This window comes from Falco rusticolus, chromosome 4, assembly GCF_015220075.1.
Source record: "Falco rusticolus isolate bFalRus1 chromosome 4, bFalRus1.pri, whole genome shotgun sequence".
In the NCBI taxonomy this organism is placed as follows: domain Eukaryota; kingdom Metazoa; phylum Chordata; class Aves; order Falconiformes; family Falconidae; genus Falco; species Falco rusticolus.
Genome location: NC_051190.1, coordinates 2,899,018 through 2,915,119, shown reverse-complemented (window position 1 = coordinate 2,915,119; position 16,102 = coordinate 2,899,018).

Here is a 16,102-nt window from a genome sequence, read left to right as displayed (position 1 = left end):
ACTGGGAAGTGGTTCTGCAAGAGATGAAGGGTTTTTCATGTTTGTGCCTGTTCCAATGTTACTTGAAGAACAACTGTGCTACCAGCTTATGCTTACCCGCTACCTAATCAATAACACTTAGCTTTGCTTTTGCAGCAGTTTCATGCTCAGCCTCCTTTGCTGTTGTTTTGGCCCACTAGTTATGTGCAAATAGGTTTTATGTAGGCCCCTTTGGGAGAATATTGAAAGTCAGTAAAGTTTATAACTTTCCATATAACACCAAGTTGCAACTGCTCTGCGTGCTTATTCTCCTTTGGACCTCTTCCATCCAAGCAATGTTTTCTGCAAGCAAAGCCAGAGACAGACTGGAAGCCGTGATTCAGTGCTGCAGTGTTGCTGTGAGATGTTCGTATTGCCCAGAAAACATGTTTATTCCAAACAGTATTTAAGTGGCCTCCAGAATGTCAGGGGCTTTGTACTGTTGGAGATAGAATGTGGCATTTCCATTTAGATAGAAAGCACCCAAATACACCATCCCTTGCTACGTGTAGTGCTGTGGGCAAAAACTGACACTAGGATGCTGTTGTGCTCTACACCGGGACTGAAAGAGCTAGAATTCTTGTCAGGAAGAGCGTGGGGGATGTGCCTCTATTGTGTCACGCTGTCTCTCTCTCTGTATTTCTTCTGAAACTATAACTCTTGTATTGCGAGGCAGATGAAGTCACAAAAGGTGTCATAACATGTCTACTAACACGTTCACACGGACAGGGGCTTATTTAAAAGAAGACTTTCATAAAATACTCGCACGAAACTTGGCAGGCTTTTCAAGCCTCGTGTTTTTATAAACTTCCAACTCAGATTGCTTTTGTGAAAGAATTTGTAGAGACAGCCTTTCAAACAAACTTTGACAGAATTTCAAACAAGTCAAATGGATTATGGTTTGTGATAGCGTTACTGATTTACATCACCATTAGTGTTAACTTGGGAAGACTGAGCCACAGGCTAATAATAGTACAAGTGCCTGTCAATGTTTGGTTTTAATTATATTTAAAACTATCTGTTAAATGGCTGCATGACTATTACTCTGTTTTTAATTCTGCAGATTATCAGACTTCAGAGTACCACAATCAATTCTGAAATTACATTTTTAATGTAACTTACAGGCTCAGTTTTATCATAAATAGTGACCAGATAAACTAATCTGCCCATGCATATGAGAAAATTTTCTCAAATTCTTGTTGGTGCCTGATATGTCAAAAGTAGTAGTATCTGAAAGATGGCTAAAACTTGTGCTTGGGTTGTTTGACAGTTATTTTCTTACAGTTTTTCTTTCATTGATTCTTGTAACTGCAAGGAGTCTTCAGGTACCAGCAAGCATTTGAAATTACTGTAAGCTTTATGGTTTTAGTGATATGCCAGGACTCTTGCTACTTCCAATCCACGTAGGCTATTAAGATGCTTATATTCTGCGTAACTGGATGTTTTGGAAGATCGCTTAATGTCATTATAGTCACTTAACAATTTTTTTCCTGACTGAAAAGTAGCCTATTGAAAGATGAGTCTCAGAATACTGAAAGCTTATCTCAATTGTCACAGGTATCCAAGGGCAGATGTGAATGCTCAGAACTGTGTGGACTAAGGTTCCCGTTGCCATGTTTACTTGCAAGGTGAGTAAAACTAAAAGAAGCCTTTTTTTGGAAATATTATCAGGTTTAATATTCAACATGAAAATACAAAGCATCCTGGTGGTTTTTTTTACAGATACATTTAGATTTTACTTTATCCTTCTTTCAAATGTACCCATTTGAGTGCTCTGGATAAGCTGTAAGGATTTAGCCTGTTTAGCTTCTGTTTTCAACATAACTTGAATTTATATCTATAGTATGAGCTTATATATTGTTGACATGCATACTCCTGTTCCCAGTGGAAATAAACTTTACTTAGAAGAGTCTTAAGGAAACTATAGGCAGTCTATGGAGATGTTCTTCACAGTAAGACTTAAACATCCCTAAATAATTATCTGTTTTTCTTACAATGCCACTGATCCTGAAGTTTAATGTAGCAACTGTCCTACTGTGTAAGCCTCCTTCGCCATTTCATCCCTCTCTCTTATGTGTCCACAGTGGTTAACACCTGGGCAAGAGGCAGACAGAAGAGCTTTAATCTACATACATGATATCATCTGGCTAATGCACGTACTCAGACCAGCCCAAACTAGAAATTTCTGCCCATAATCTGCAATCTTTCCTTCACTGAGGATGATAATTTGACTATCTTCTCTGTCCTGTTCTTATACTTCACTAAACCTGTACATAAGAGCATGATAGCTTTGAATTTCCATCTCTGAGTGAACTTAGTCAACGAGTTCAAATTTTTTAGAGAGGAACCGGCAGACGTGGCAGCTGAATGAAGTGCAGGCAAAAATAAGGGAAAACTCCTTGTGCAGCTTCTATAGATGTTAAAAAATGGCATTGACTACTAAGTAAGTAAATTAAACCAGTTCTTGCTATTATAATTCCAGAAATACTTGGCTTCTGAATGTGCTTTCCTCCAGGTTAGGTTCTTTAACTTTTAATCTTCTCTGGGAAATTCAGGCTTCTCTTATTTTTCCACTGGCCTCATGTATGTGGAGTATATCTGTATTTCATGTTTTTGGGAATCTGTGACTGAGAGGAGTGTCTTAATAGCCTTTCTTAGAGCCAAAATATCTTCTGCTGTTTGTATTTAAAACTCACCTGGGAAGGAAAAATAGAAAAGTGTAATCTGGCTTAATGTTTCCCTGGTAAGAATTAACATCGTCTGCTACTGTATGAAAATGTCTTTACTAGGTTTTTCCTATAAATAAATAAAGGTTGAACTAACAAGTTAAACTGCTAAAAATGGGGGTAGTGAGCTGTGTTAAGGAAGGAGTGTGTAATAGCTATTTTGCTATAAAACTTGAACAGAACAGTTCCCAGGGTCACTTTCAGGAAAGACACAGGTGTGTGAGGTCAGTGTCCTCCCACCTCCCCAGGACTGATCTCACCACCTTTGCCTTGCGGTGGAACCTTACCTGTGCCAGCCGCAGCGTAACGTACTGGGAACACTCGGCACACGCCGTGAGCCTCGTGCATCTGTTCTTGGGGTTTAGATCTTTGTCAATAACAAGAGAGCAGTGATGCTACAGAGAAATTTGATCTTTGTTAACAAAACAAAATACATGCATAAGAACATGAACAGTTTAAACAAATAGCGTTAGAATTAGTAATCTGTTCTCTGATTAAAAACTGTTGCTTCTTAGTGGTATTTATAATGTTTTTCAGATGACCCTGTTTCCTGTAGCACTACAGGTTTGAATATTCTTCTGGAAAACCCAGTAATTTATCAATGCGTGTTTTGAAGTTGTGCCAACTGTGCTGTAGGAATAACTCTCTCCTCCCGTAGAAACTTTCTATTATCCCTTGCACTTTTGCTGCTACTTATTAAAACCTCATTTTGCATACTTTAGGCACACATACGTGCAGTATAAATTAACTTTTTACAATTCAGAAGTCTTCTCTTGCAATGTTCTAAGTGATATTACATCATAACACTTCTTATTAATGATTCTTATACTGAATTGCTACTGTAAGTACTTATGGTAATAGCTAGGGTTTCTTTATGGTAATAGCTAGGGTTTCTTGTGGTTTAGATAATGACAAACATAATTCTGATAGTTAAAAAGTCATCCTGTAAGGACAGTCTGAATTTTGTCACTAACTCCTTGCTATTGTGTCAGTATTATTTATTGGTGCATGTAGCTTTCAGCAAGCTAATAATGTCTTAATAAAAATCAAGGAGACAAAATTCTAGGATTTTTTGAGAAATAAATTGATGATGCAAGGGCTCTGTCAACATTCTGTTGCAAAAACCAGGATCCAACTACTTTGAATATAGGTGTTCTTCTGAATTCAAAATCCTGAAGGTTTTGACCATCTCTGAGGTGCATCACTGGAATAAAAATCATTGTTTGCTACAGTGAAAAAAAAATACTGTCAGGATGTATGTAATTACACCAAATTACTAGAAACAAAAACCTAGCTGTTCCGAAGACCCAGGACTTGTCTTTTTAATTGATTTAAACATTTTGCTTTGTAACCCTTACAGTTGCAGTTCTGAAAAATGATTAAGGGATGAGCAGACGCATTAATGCAAAATCAGGTAGAAAGTGAAAGTAACACAGGTAACAACTATTTAAAGAAGAGATGTTAGACTGAAACCATTTCCAGATGAGAGAATGCGATTATGGAGGACGTTATGTGTGTAAACATAACGTTTCCAGGTGTTACAAGATATCTTAACAGGTTTAAGAAGCTGTAAAGCATTCTCTGCATCTTGTTTGTGGCACCAGACAGTAAGTTGGTTTGGGAACCAGTGTCCTCTTGAACTGATAATGAGCTAGATGAAGAGTCTCTTCCCTCTTGACTTTGCTGTAGAGCAGGTGCTTTCTTGGCCGTCCTGTGGTTAGTATGCACGGCCTGTAGACAGGGAAGCTGTAGAAAGCTCTCACTGTTAGTTTGGTGTTGAGACTGGATGCCAGGGTTCCTGCCTCAGGGCCTACTTATGCACAAACACCCCCACACACACCCCCTCACCAACCCCTGTCCCCAGCCCCCCGACCTCCTCCTGCTTTTGGAAAACATTGTTAACAAAATCAGCTCCGCACCGTGGTGGAGATATATTCCCTTTGCAATAGGTTTGTTTCCTGAACAGTATCAGCTCTAATATCATTTAGTCTTGAGATTAAGGACCTAAATGTGAGTCTCTTTTAAGGGTGGAAATTTTTCCGCTTGCTTTGTTGGGAAAATATTCATGCCTCATTGTTTGAAACGATACATGGAGCAGTACTTGGGTAGAGGGACTTCATTCCATTAATTGGGCAGAACTCAGTTTTACTCTGTGTTTTTTAGCATTTTATCTTGGAATAGAGCAATAGAGACCAAACCATTGAAGCTACAGCGAAAAGATGTTGGTCATCCTCTATATCTGTGTGGATGTGCTTTAAGTGTAAAGGCGTGAAGCATAACCTGGGCTTCAGGACACCTTGGTTCAAACTGTGGCTATTCCTGGTAACTGTGCACCTATGGAATAGAAATCCTGGGTGGCCCTTCTGGGACTGGACAATTAAACCCGTGTTCCCTCTCAAATCAAACATCTGTATACCAAAAGCTGAAAGATAATATGTCATCTTAAGAACATTCTAGGCATTCACGTTGCTGAAGCGGGAGGAGCGGGAGTTTCAGGCACAGCTGGGCAGCCTCTGCTGAAGTTATGGATACTCTCGCTGAAGAGCCCTGGGCCCACCTGTACCTCGTGGCTGAGGGAGAACGAGACAGGCACGATGAGTTTAATGGGCTGGGTAGACCAGGGGTTCTGTATGGAGGATCCAAAGATATGGACGCTGACTTCACATTCTCCCATTTATCCTGGTCTTTGACTTTGGCCACATTACTGCTCCACCTTGTAGATTCTTCACCTGCTAAGCGTTACCTTTATCCTTAAGAGGTTGTTTTGATATCAACGGAGCAATGAAATTGCTATATAAACGTGGACTTTAATACAGGGCAATGTTTCAGTTACTACCTATGTGGGCAGCTAATACAGGTATAATGTATATTCTAGCTTGCCCTTATGTAGAGAGAACAGCTGGCTTTGCCTGTTAAGGATCACTCTGGATTTACAATACGGGGTGGCACAAGGAGTATGTGCCATTACGTCTGCTGCGTGATCTGGGGACGGTGCAATTGTGGCTATAGTGTTCTCTTGAGTAACTGGGGAACACAAAAGAAACAATAGCTAGGATTAAGACTGTTCTCTCTGCTAATCAGGCTACAATTAAGATGTCTTTATTTTTGGACAATGTTGGAGCACTAGGTTCTGAGAAACAGAGCGCTGGGATGGGAATATAGAATTCCCGTTATAGTTTCGACATGCGAGGTACATCTGGGAAATTTTTTGTTTAAGTGTGGGTCATTATCCTACCTGTCCATTTGAGTGGTCAGGTTTTTGGCCATAGGTCTAGCACATTCACATCAGAAAGTTAACTTGAAGTTCCTAAGAAAATTGTCAGAAATTACAGTTACGGTCTTAAACGTCTGTAGTGTGGTAAAAATTCTCTGGAAATCTCAAAATAGTAATCTTCATAAAACACTTGAGAACTTGTCTGTTAGGACTGTGAAAATGCCTGATTTTTGTCTTGTAGATTGTGACAGGCACTTCTCATGATAAAGAGGGAAATTAACTCTGTGTGTTCAGTGTTCCTTTATGCTTACAGTGGATGATTTATTCTGGAACAGGATAAAAAGAGGTCGTTAGAGAAACTGAGTAGTAAAGATTAAACAATCTAGATAAGACAGATGTTTCTAGTCCTCAGAGGGCTGTATAGCGTCACAAGGGGTGAGTATGTGTCAGCCATAACAGAGGAAAAAAAAAAAAAGATGAAAGGGAGTGAGGGAGTGTTGATGTTTTAAAGGTCCTTGGAATAGTGGAGGAAGTGCTGTGCCGAAGGGCAAAGTTTGTGTGTTATCATCCAGCAGAGAGACCCACGACGCCCAGAGCCGACTAGAGGCAGGGAAGTCTGCCCGTTCCCTGTACTCGGCCATCCACCTCCCACTGGATACAGACGGGGACCGGACGGAGCTGTTACGCCCTCAGCTCTCAGTACCAGCTTCTGCAAGTCCGAGTTGGAAGTGTGCCACCCTGTTTGCTTTCTGGGCTCTGTGCAGCTGGGGTGAAAAGGAGCTCAGAAATGTTGGTTGCAAGGAACCTCTGGGGGTCATCTAGTCCGGTCTCCTGTCCAAGTGGGACTAATGGCACTCCTGGATCCGGTCAGTCATGGCTTTCCTTAGCGGTCTCGAACGCCTCCTGGATAGAGCCTCCACCCCCTCCCTGGGCAGGTTGCGCTAGTGCTGCGCTACTCTCCTAGTGTGAACTTGGGGAAGAAACCAAATGTTCAGGCACTGAACGTAAGAGAGCACGGTGCGAGACTTTTAAAGGGGTTATGATACATTCTGTGAGGGCTGTTGAATTAGTCTTTTAAGGGGTCATATTGGGGGTGCTGAGGGGGAGGAATGAAGTAGGTAGCCTGGAAATATTTTACTTTGAATTTTTTTATATATATATACACACCATAGAATAAATATATTATGGCACTGTATGTATTTAAAAGAATTCACACATTTTAACCATATGAATAAGGCTAAGGGAGTGTCACTGCAAATGCCTTATTAAATATGGTATTAATACTGTTAAGTTTAAATATGAAAAGACTAATTTTTGCCTTTGGAATAAAGTTATACTCAAATTAGGTTAGACTAATTCAGAGGTAGTGTTGCAGATCTTCATTACAGTGTGTCTTCACATTTGTGTGAGAAAGGTTGGACTCGGTTTTAGGTAAAAGCAGATACTGTAATATTATTGCACCGTTTGGAAATTAATCCCATTTTATATCTTTAAGTCAAAACTTTGTAATATGAACACTTCATAAATTTTCTTTGAGAGACTGTGGTAAGCTGAAGTCCACACGTCAGCTGTAGTAGATTCTGCTCAATTGGAAGTGGTGAATATTTGGTGAAAATAAACAAAAACACTAAATAAAAAATTCTGGTGATATGCTGAATGGACCTCAGCAAAGGTCACTGCTTCTTAGGTGTAAAAAGAAATATTGGAATTCATTGGCATCAAATAAGTAACTTAAGTGAAAGAATGACTTTGTTAATACAGATGTTTTTCCTGGTGACGGGGTGTCCTGGTTCTGGCTGGGATAGTTAATTTTCTTCCTAGTAGCTGGCACAGTGCTGTGTTCTGGATTTAGTATGAGAGTCATGTTGATAACACACTGATGGTTTAGTTGTTGCCAAGTAGTGCTTACTCAAAGCCAAAGACTTTTCCCAGGCTCTGGCAGCGAGCAGTGCCCCAGGAGCCGGGAGGGAGCAGAGCCAGGACAGCTGACCCGAACTAGCCACAGGGATATTCCATACCATAGAGCGTCATGCCCAGTATATATAAACTGGGGGAATTGGCCGGGAGGGGCTGATCTCTGCTTGAGGGTGGGATGGCCATCGGTCAGTGGGTGGTCAGCCGTTGTATTGCGCATCAATAGTCTTTCTTGGGTTTTAGTTGTCCCCCCCCTTGCATTACTATTATTATTAACTTAAATTATTACACTTTTCTTATCTCGATATATGGATTTTACTGTATTTCCGATCCTCTTCCCCAGCCCGCTGTGGAGGGGTGAGCGAGCAGCTGCGTGGTACTTAGTTGCCAGCTGGGGTTGAACCATGACAGGGTTCAGTAAGTCCCTTCTACCTAGGAAAGCAAGGAAGTATTAGTAAATCTAAATCAGATGGAGAGAAAGAAAAAGCTGAAAAACATTTATTTGTGTGCATGTGATTGATTGTTTTGTCTTAGTGATGAAGTGTTAAAATACCTTGCTCAAAACCATATTGCAAACAGTGGTTTAGATCCCTCTGCATAGCTTGGGGGCAGCTGCGAGCCAGGGAGCACTGTTGGCTTACAGATCATGATGGTCCCCTGACGTGTGATTGAGTCACAAGAATAAGCCAGGTTGGGAAGGCTGAACAAATTTTCATTGTCATTAATTTCTTTGGGGTCTTTGGACTCATTCTAAACTTTGCCACATTGAACGCTGAAGGATATGAAGTGTAGGGACTGAATGTCTGGTGCAAAACCAAATCATCTTCCAGACCCTTCATCTTTTCTGTTGTTAAAGAACATCATCCAAAACTAAAAGATCACACCTGTGATTAATGACAAAGAAATTAACCAAAATTCAGCTTTCTAACACCAAAATTCAGCTTTCTAATATGAAAATATGGTGGAGGTTTCTGAAAGGAGAAAACTAAAATTACAACAAATTTTATTTTTTAAATCTGTGGCTATTCAATTTCTTTCTTTCTGTAGTTTTTGTAAAGAATGCAAACTACTGTGTATGTGTGTGTGTGTTTTTCCATTCTTTTTCTTTGTTTGTGCTTGTTATTGTTCAGTCACTCATATGAATAGATTATTCTTAATAATGTTTCTGGTAAGAACTCTTCCAGCATACTGGCAGGAAGTAATTTGCATCTCTGCTTTGGAGCTTCTAAATTGGTTCTGCTGGAAATATATTTCCAGAACTGCTGTGCTTGACTTCAGAATGCTGTTTCCCACTGTATTTCTTTATTTCTGATACATGTCAGCTGAATGTTGGCTTTACATCAGTATAATTGGCAATATAAATATTATTTATATTCTTCCCTCTGTGCTGTAGCTCTTAATGTAGGTAATTCTCCGTTAATTTTAACAATACTTGCTGATTGTTGCTGGCCCACTTCTTGTCTCTGTGGATGAGTACAAGCTAGCCAGTGAAAGGCTTCTGCTGTATTCTAGTTAGATGTATCTGAAGGAGGTAGATCTTTTTTTAGTTGAAGCTGAAAGGGGAGGATTGTTCCACAACAAGCACAGATACCCAAGTCGGTTTTTTTTCAGCGTGTGAGTCACAGAGCTCCTTCTGGTCATTAAGCCACCAACAGGACCAGATGAAAGTGCTCATAGGCCACCATATCTTGCTTACGTGTGTCTTTTTTTTTTTTTTAATTCATTCACATCTGTTTCTTATCAACACTAGGAAATACCTCATGCACTAGAAAAGTAAGCTGAGGGAATGTGTAAGCTTAAGAAAGGAGAAAAGGAAACAGTTTTTAGTTGTTTAGGGAAGTTTAAGAGGTTTGGTAACTGTGTTTTGCTAAGGAAAAAGGAAGATTTTTATCTTCAAGATAAGGGAAACTGAATCACTGTTGCCCTCTCTGTACCGGAGGAAGGTAGGGGAGAGAGGAACATCCAGTTGGTTCTCGTCGGCAGGGTGCCAGTGACAGGAGGGAAGGAAGTTATTGTAGTTCCTGAAGCAACTTGGAGAAGGTGAAACTTGAATTCAGTTTTGTTGCCTGAATTCAGTAAGAGAAACTGAACTAATTTCTCAAATAAAGTTGAGGTTTAGGGGTGAAAAGGACCATGCAGTTTCTTCCTCCCCCTCCCTGCTTTTCTTCGTGAAGTTTCTGAAAAGCTGGTCGAGTGTTGCAGGATAGTCCTTACCTCAGGAAGGTCAGCGTATAGTGGGGATGTATGTGTACTATACACACACTCTCTTGTTATTTCTGGATGATGTAGTCAGAAACAAACGTGATTAATCATATGGACCTGATAGGAGAGATCCCTTATTTGTGTTGCATGCTATTCCAAGATGTTTTCATTAGGAAGGAACAGTGGCTGATTGTATTTCCCTTAGGATATTGCCCATAAAGCCTCACAGACTTGCTTCACGGGATGCTGGAGCTTAGTAGTCAAAGGGAAATAAAATTCTGGAACTTTTTACTTGTAGACGTTGAGAAGCCACTCTCTTAGTACCCACTTGAATGTGCTTTCTCAGTTTAATATAAAAGTGTAATGGAGTTCTGCTATAAAAAATAATGGAGGGGGAGGTATAACATCGTAGTGTGTGTGGAAAAAGTAAAGAGAGAGTAGGATGATGCCATGGGGCAGAGCTCTATCAGATGATGGTGATGCCTTGACTCTTTTAGTCAAAAACTTGCACTGGGCAATGAATTAGGTACACTTTGCACAATAACTTTCTGCACTGTCAGTGCCTGAGAGCGTAAATCCACTCCTTGCAGATGGATTCAAGGAGGGACCATGTTTAAAGCACCAGCTAACAGGAACAAAATCACTAACCTCAGGGCAACGACGTGACACCAACTAAAGGAATGCTGTCTCTGGTTTGATACGCATTAAGAAGCCATCTAGAACGAGGACAGAGAATAGCTGCTGGAATACATCAGCTTTGTGACTAGTGTTTACAGAAATATTTCCTTTAAGGGGGAGCAGTATAGCGAAGACTCTAGAGATTTTGTTTGTTTTGGTTTTTGCTTAGTGAAGATGATTCTCAGAAGGATGTTACTTAACTGTACTCACAGTTTCTTATCCTAGCATCTGGGGAACTTGTACTGATATCAGTGAAAGGTTCTTCTGGTCTCTCTGAGGAAAAATATTTAGTGATGCTCATTTTGTTGATGCTGAGAAATACACTGTGAAGTTGAAAAATGTGATTTTTGTTGGAATGATCAATAATGCCCAGTAAAGGTATATATTGATAAATGTTCTATTTAGTATGAAACATTAAATCAGTGTTTATTCATATGTATGGCTTTGTATATATGTGATGTTAGAAGAATATAATCATGCTTTTATTTCCATAAGCATATTAATTAATGATGTAATAATTCTTTCACTGTTTTTTCACTGTTATCCTATTTTTCTTACTTAAATTTATTTTCTAAGATCAGTATGTAGAATAAGAAGCAATAAGTACATGTATAAATTTGTGATTGCAAGTTAGTAAATGTCACTAACAATTATGTACAATGTGTTTAATAATTTGCCTATACTGACTTATCTCACTTATTTTCCACACTCTTGACTATTGCTTCCTAACTGTATTTTCACTTTTCCCCCATTTTCACACAGATCCATAAAAATCTGTGAAAATGCGTAGTGGTTTTAAGACATGCTTTACTGTGCTTTTGCGGAGGTGTAAGCTATGTATCATTCGTAGAGTAGTTTTATGTAATAGCGTGCTGGGGAAAAGGTCTTAAAGGTGGAAACAAACTCCTGGTGGCACAGTCACACTTGCAGTGAAGATAGCAAAATGTGACTTTGCACTATAAATGATGAGTAATAACAGATTGTGAGGTGGTAGTTTGTTGGAGGTTTTTTGTTACTGATTTTTGGTTTGCAGGCTGTTTGTGTACCTGTGTTAATTCTTAGAAAAATTTAGAGGCAAAACCGGTTGTTAGCATAGTTTGAGACCAAACTAACCTTTCTATCCTTTTAGCAAAGTATTTATAAGGTAACTAGTGTTCGGATTTCTCACATTTGTGCTTTATAAAGTGTGTACAATGGCTTTTATTGCCTTCTTATGCCTGCCCATGAGCACTTACAGATCTGAACCATGGAATAACTCAGGTTGGAAGAAACCTTTTGCAATCATCTCACTAGAAAACAATCCCACTGACCACAGGATCAACTTGGATCAGGTTGCTCAGGGCCTTGAAGAGTTAAGTTCTGAATAACTCCAAGAATGGTGATTCCACAACTTCATGGAGCCCCCGTTTCCAGTGCTGGGTACTGAGGAAGGACATTGTGATCCAGCGTGGTCACTGGTTAAATTTGATTATGTGTTTTTGACAAGTCAGTTTTGTCAATTAATTTCTTTGTCATTATTAATGAGAAAATAGTTCTGAGAGAATCACATTTTCTAGAAGTGTGAGCTTTAGTTATATTAAATGCAATACAACGAAGTAATCTGTAGGGGTATGTTCTAGGGCGTTTAACTTTTAAAATGATGTAATAGGGCTTTTAAAAACAATAAACCCATATTAAAATCATGGGAAGAATGCATGAAAAAATGCTTTTTCACTAACAAGATAACTAAAGAATTCTTGGTTTTATCCCTCATCTGTCATCCCAAGGCACACTTTTGAATTGTAAATACCAAAAACACTTTGGATTTCAGATATCTCTCAGGATTTTCTAATTACTGGTTCTACTTATCTCAGTTCAGGCACAGGATTCCCATCAGGAATTTGGTGAATCTCTGGAGTTCTGCTTCTTGCTGCATTTCTTATTCTGACCTCAGGTGTGTATTCAGTTTGTATTCAAACTGAGGAGCAGTTTGCAAGGAAAGGTGAATCTTCTTCAAGGACTTAGACACAGAAAATCAGTTATTGCAGCTGACCTTCTGGACCAGCAGCAGCCACGCCACTGAATTATTAAATTATTAAACTAAGGAGAATCACAAAGTTTTTTCTTTATTTGAAACGTCCTTTTTTCCTTTCTTTGCTACCAGTTCCAAGCTTCCAAGTTCAAGTTTGCTACCAAGCTTCTCTGGGTGTACTCTCTAAAGAGTGTCAGGACAGAGTGTCTTACACATCTGTGTGTTTTACTGTTCTTCTCAAATCGTCTTGAGTGAAACCAAAAAGAGGGAATTGTTGTGGTCCTTAATGCCAGTTACTGTTCTTTTCGGAAGAGGCTTTACTGGTAACACTGCTTCTGGAGAAGGTGAGTTGTTAAGAAATCAGGTGCCGCTCGTGGTGCGGCGGGTGGGCTCTAGCCTAAGCTGGCAGCTGTGGGCAAGCCCCCTGGGGCGTCTGCGAAGGGTTGCCGAGGCAGTGCTCCGTGTCGGTGCTGCTGGCTGATCCTACCTGCTAGGTGAAGGCAGAGGAGCTGTACTTATGGATAATACTCCTGAGTTTCCTTTTTGGTTCACTAGACCACTCTCTCTCTCTTTGGGTTTTCCTTAAGCCAAAGGGAACTTTCATTGCGGATGTAGGAGCTGGGTTCAAGTCCATGACATTTATTTTTTTTCCTCTCTGAGTCACTGATAAACTCATGTTGCAATCAGTAGCTACTGTGCTTGTCTAGTTCATACCTCGCACATAAGTTCTAAAAACTGAAGTCCTGGCCAGTAGTTTCCTGTCACTTTCTCTAACAGCAACCAGGGTGCTATATCAGCTTGATTATTCACATTCCACCTGCCTAGAGATTACCCTGTAATTATCCTGATTTTTTTCTCTGGATTTGGTATGGTTTGTTTTGGTTTTTTTCTCCTATGATACTAGGTCATTTTTACTCTGCTAAATCATTGTCATACAAGCTATTGACGGGTATGAAAGCATTCCTATTGAGTTCTGAGGCTGTGAAGGTTTGACAAGTTTTACCTGTCTAAGAGACTGCTTTTAATATTTTTTTTTTGCTGCTTGAGGTAAAGATCCTGTCCTTCGTGCTTACCCCTCAACACACACGTGCACATGTGTGCACACACATAGTTGTCTATCCTACCAGACCACTGCTCCAGCTTAAGCTCTGGCAGAAGTAGAAACTTAGGAAGATGAGTTTCCTGGTTTTAAAGTCAGATTTAGACTTTAGGAGAACAAAAATATTTGCCTTTAAAATTTACATCAGGCTCTATGTTTTACAAAGTTTGTGACAATGCAGTTTTAAGAGTTATTTTGATATTGCTTCTGTCAATAGCATAAGGAAGAGAGGGGTCTTGGATATTGCCATTATATGAAAATTAAGCTTCAAAGCAGTTCTGTATTTGTGTGAGAAATCTAGGGGGCATCATGTAAGTGTAACTGGATGAGGCTGCTTCACGTTTGGAAGACGCTGTTGGGATGTCCTTGCCTGAGGCTTCCTTTTGACACACCGAGCAGTGTGTCAGTACTGATTCTTCTAGATGTGCTCATCTTTTCTTTTAGGAAATCAGAAAAATTGTACTTACGGTTGTTGCATTTTAGAAATCACGGGTCTTAAGGCTTTTTATTTTTTTCCCCTTTATTTTATTTTGCATCTGTTCAGTCTTTAGTTTACTAATATTCTGGAGGGGCTGATGTGAAAAAATGATAGAATACGTTTAAGGGATTTATGGTGATGTTAGCAATGTGTAGCAGTAATTTCTGTTGAAAGTATTATATATTAGTATAATCTTACGATCAGTAGGTTTGAATTTGTTTCCTTACGGTCCAAATGACTAAGAATTAAATCTAAATATGAAAACATAACTGCAGGTGAGGCACTAACATCAGGCCCTGGAGTTTTGACAGCAATGCTGACTCATAGATATCAGTATCCCGCTTCATCTCTAGCACTGAATCTTTCCCACAAGTATTAGAACTCTGAATGTCATAGCATTTTAACGTCTTTTTGACTTGGGTCAGCATAGGTGAGTCAGTGAAGATCTTGGGAGAAAACATTGGTAGTATTTCATCATTACTGCTCTTTGTTTCTAAAGTAATAGAGGCATGAATCTTAGTTCCTGGATAATGACAGGAATTGACTAGGAAATGCTTGGCTACCAGCTGAAGTCCTAATCTAGCCAGTGTCATGGTTGAAAGCTCTTGCTGATTCTTCTTCCCCCAACTCAAACTTGTGCATTGTGTTGATACTGTAAAACGCCTATGGGCTGTGGGAGTAGCCGTGACGTGTTTGTTTGCCCGGTGCTATGACGTACTAAGGGTCTTGGGTTTGATGCCAAAGAACAGATTCCTGACACTTCCTAGAATTCAGCCTTTGGACGAGTAAGGTAGAGCTACCGTGACTTCTAGTTGGTGCTAGTCTTTAAGAGTAATTCTGCATTATTCATGTCTTTGGAATCCTGAATTATACTGCTGTAATGAAAAAAAAAAAATCAGACTTAGGAAGGGAGCACAAGAACTGTAAATTTGAGTGTAGTGCCAAATTACATACCTCTCTTTTTCTAAACAAAAAGATTGTTCTTTTATACTAAAGCCAGTCAGAGAATCTTTGCATACTGCACGATTACATACCAAGATCAGTTGTTTTCTATCCATTCGATACCTTTACCTGAGAGGGAATTGTTCCGTAGACTATCCTTTGGTTAATGATTTGTGGTCTGTCCCATGCCCAATAGTGCTCCACACTTTTTAGTGCTGTAGTCAGGGTTGCACAGATGTAATTGAGCAGCAATTAGGCACTAGATGGAGGAACCTCAAGTAGATGAACATTTTGATAATTAGTCACTAGTTTGACTGTTATGTCTCTCTAACAATACAAAATAGATATTAGTAAGAAATTCTTTACTGTAAGGGCAGTGAGGCGCTGGCCCAGGCTGCCCAGAGCAGCTGTGGGTGCCCCATCCCTGGCAGTGCCCAAGGCCAGGCTGGACGGGGCTGGGAGCAGCCTGGGCTGGGGGGAGGTGGCCCTGCCCAGGGCAGGGGGTGGAACTGGGTGATCTTTAAGGTCCCTTCCAGACCAACCCAGTCTATGACTCTATGAAAACCAGAAGAGGAAATTTTCTGGAGTAGAGAACTGCTTCATCTACAGTTCTGTATCTTGCAAAACAAACTTTCATGAAAATTAGTAGATGCTGTGAAAAGACACCACTATGGTGATATGGTACATATCTGGTATCTTAATGAGCTTCAAATTGCTACTAAGATCTACATTTGTGGTTTGAATGGTTGATACATTTCAGAGTAGCAAATGTACTGAAATTGCCTTACTTGCAAGAATTGAAACCTTAGCTTGTTTTAAT